Source organism: Cricetulus griseus, unplaced genomic scaffold, assembly GCF_003668045.3.
Source record: "Cricetulus griseus strain 17A/GY unplaced genomic scaffold, alternate assembly CriGri-PICRH-1.0 unplaced_scaffold_2, whole genome shotgun sequence".
In the NCBI taxonomy this organism is placed as follows: Eukaryota; Metazoa; Chordata; class Mammalia; order Rodentia; family Cricetidae; genus Cricetulus; species Cricetulus griseus.
The window spans coordinates 6755738-6758742 of record NW_023276919.1 but is presented as its reverse complement, the minus strand read 5'-3'; positions in this window follow the sequence as shown (position 1 = coordinate 6758742).

Here is a 3005-nt window from a genome sequence, read left to right as displayed (position 1 = left end):
TTTCGATGTGTTTCCCAAGGATGAGGTCCTCACCATGATCACTGAATTACCTGTCGGTTTCAGATTTACGCCTTTGGGAGTTTATTCCCTCCACTGTTCATATACCTGTATTGTCTCCACTTTTCGGGCATTTTTTGTTACACAATTTTCCATGAGTTATGGCTGACACCGTCTTATGACACGATGTGTATTGAGCCTCCGTCGGCCACCTCCATTGGAATTACATCTTATTTTTAAGGGAATAAGTTGTTACTCTTACCGTGGTATAACTGTTCTTTGCCTTTTTCGTGGTGGAATGTCAAATACACTAAGAAGTACATCAATGTATTAAGAAAATGAAGGGAATCACATTACTGTAAAACAAGTGATTGTTCCATGGTTACTTTCTTCCAGGAGGGTTTAAATTTCATTTCCTAGATTAGATTGAAAGATCATTACACTGTAGATACTTGGGTTCATGAGATGATGTCAGGAGCAGGACAGAGTTCATTAGAGAAAGACACCATCCTCCATGAGTATGTTGGGAGTCTGCATCTGGAAGTGATATGCACTTATCCTAAACTACATTACGACTTGGATTGTCTTTGTGTCTGTTTGTGTGTCTGTCTGTCCTTTCATTCTCTAACTCTATCACTCACAATATCTGTCTCTGTGTATCTCTGTCTCTCACTATTTTGTCTCTCTATACATGTCTCTACACCCTATGTCAGAGTCTATAATTCTTTCTTTTTGCAGTATGCCTGCATTGTTTAGTATTGCAAAGTCCACCTCCACTCTCTCTGTCTCTGTCTCTCTCTGTTTCTGTCTCTCTCTCTCTCTGGTCCTCTGTATTTGGGTCTGTTCTATGGTTGTAAACTTGTGGCTGTATATCTTCTGGTCTTGTGTCCACAAAAGTTGAACATTTACCTGTATGTTTGTTTCTCTCTCTCTCCCTCTGTTTCTAACTCTCTCTCTCTTTCGCTCTCAATGTGTGTGTGTTTGTGTGTGTCTGTCTGACTCCCTGTTCTTGCACTGAGGAGCATGGCAAACCTATGTACATTGCAAAATTAATGTTCTTTTTTAACATCCAATTCAAAAATTAGGATGCTTCAGCCAAGTCGCTTCTATCATAAAGAGGCAGCTGATGTGCCCCAATTTATGATATTGGTAAACACAAAATATTTGTGTAAGTTCCAGGGAGCTGAATTGGACAAATGCAAACAGGTCCAAATAGATGCAACACAGATAAATAGTATTCAGCCTCTCAATGTTCCCAGATTCCTCTCTTCCTTGCCTGGTACTTCCCTGGGAAAACCCTCCCTAATCTGACCAGGCAACCCTCTGTCACCAGGACATAAGAAATATTTTGATTTCTAAACTTAACCTCATAACCTACACTGCGGACATCCCAAGACAGTGCCACATATTCTGGAAATTCTTGGAGCAACCAGGAACTACAGGATGTGGTAGTACCCCACTAATCTAGGTCCTTGAAAGCTGGTCAAAGCCGTTTCTTCAAAAAGAAGCAGTCTTGAGACCTCGACATTGTTATTCCCAAGGTTGCCAAGTTTAACACCCCAAATTTCCATAATAAATGGAGGTGGGAATGAAGGTCTTGGCATCTTTCTTGCCCATGAAACCCGGAAGGGTGCACTCACTCAGCCAGTACTCTGTCCAGTACAGGGTTCCATGGATACTAGGTCTGCAGTCAGGGTTATAGGACTATTTAAAAGACAGATCCATACACACAATTAATGTATTATTCTCTCTGTCACCTTCCAAGACTTCTCTGCTATCTTGTCTTTGATATCTTCCTCTGAACCTCTTCATATCTTTTCCTGTCTCCCCCATGCACCCTCTGCAACCATGTCAGAAAATCTAAAGTTCAGGGACATTCTAAAATTCCTGTTGCATGGGTTCCTTCCCATAGTGAGCTTTCCCCTTCCATGTAAAAAAAATGACAAACTCTGGAGCTGTGAAAGCCATGGAGGCTCTCTCTCTCTATGAATTCTCTCCATACCCAGGCTCGGTTGATCGGAACATCGCAGAGATACTTTCTGGAGCTGAACAACTTCTGAAACACCCCAAGAAAAGTGTGTTTCCCAAGGAAGTGGTCCACCACCACATTCGCTGAATCACTTGTGGGTCTCAGACTTACACATTGGGTGTTTCTTCCCTCCTCTGTTCATAGCCCTGTGTTGTCTCAATGGTTCAGGCATTTTTTGATCCACAATGGTCGATGAATTAAGGATGACTCCACCTTCTGAGATGTTAGGTACTGAAGGTCTTCAGCCACTCACAGTGGAAGGGCATTTTATGTTTATGGAAATTTAGCTGCTTCTATTACCGTGGAAAAACTGTTCAATGCCATTTTGTGGAGCAGTATCAAATAGTCTAAGAAGTGTATAAATGGATGAAGAGAACAAAAGAAAACACATTTCTGTGAAAAAAGGTGATTTTTCAATGGTTAACTTCTTCAGGAAGGATTAAATTCCATTTCTTAGATTAGATTGAAAGATCAGGTGACTGCATCTACTTGGGTGCAAGAGATGATGTCAGCAGCAGGACTCAGTTCATTAGGCAGTGACAGCTTCTTCCATGAGTTTGTTGGTAGCCAGCCTCTGGATGTACAATGCACTTATTCAAGCCTACATTAAGCCATGGATTGTCTGTGTGTCTGTCTGTCATTCCATTCTCTAACTCGCTCTCCAGCACTAACTGTCATTATCTCTGTCCATTTTTCAATCTCTGTGTATCTGTCTCTCAGTCTCTGTGTCTCTCTGTATATGACTCTACACCCTAGGAGGAAATCTATAATTTTAAATGCTTTGAAATGTGTTTGCCTGCTACCTTAAGCCAAAGTCTCCATCTCTCTCTCAGTCTAGTCCTGTGTTTTTGCCTCAGAACCCTGGGTAAATACCTGAAGCTGTGCTTGTTAAGGATTAGTCTCCACCTAAACTGAGCTTTTTGATCTGTCTGTTTCTATGTCTCTCTCTCTCTCTCTCTCTCTCTCTCTCTCTCTCTCT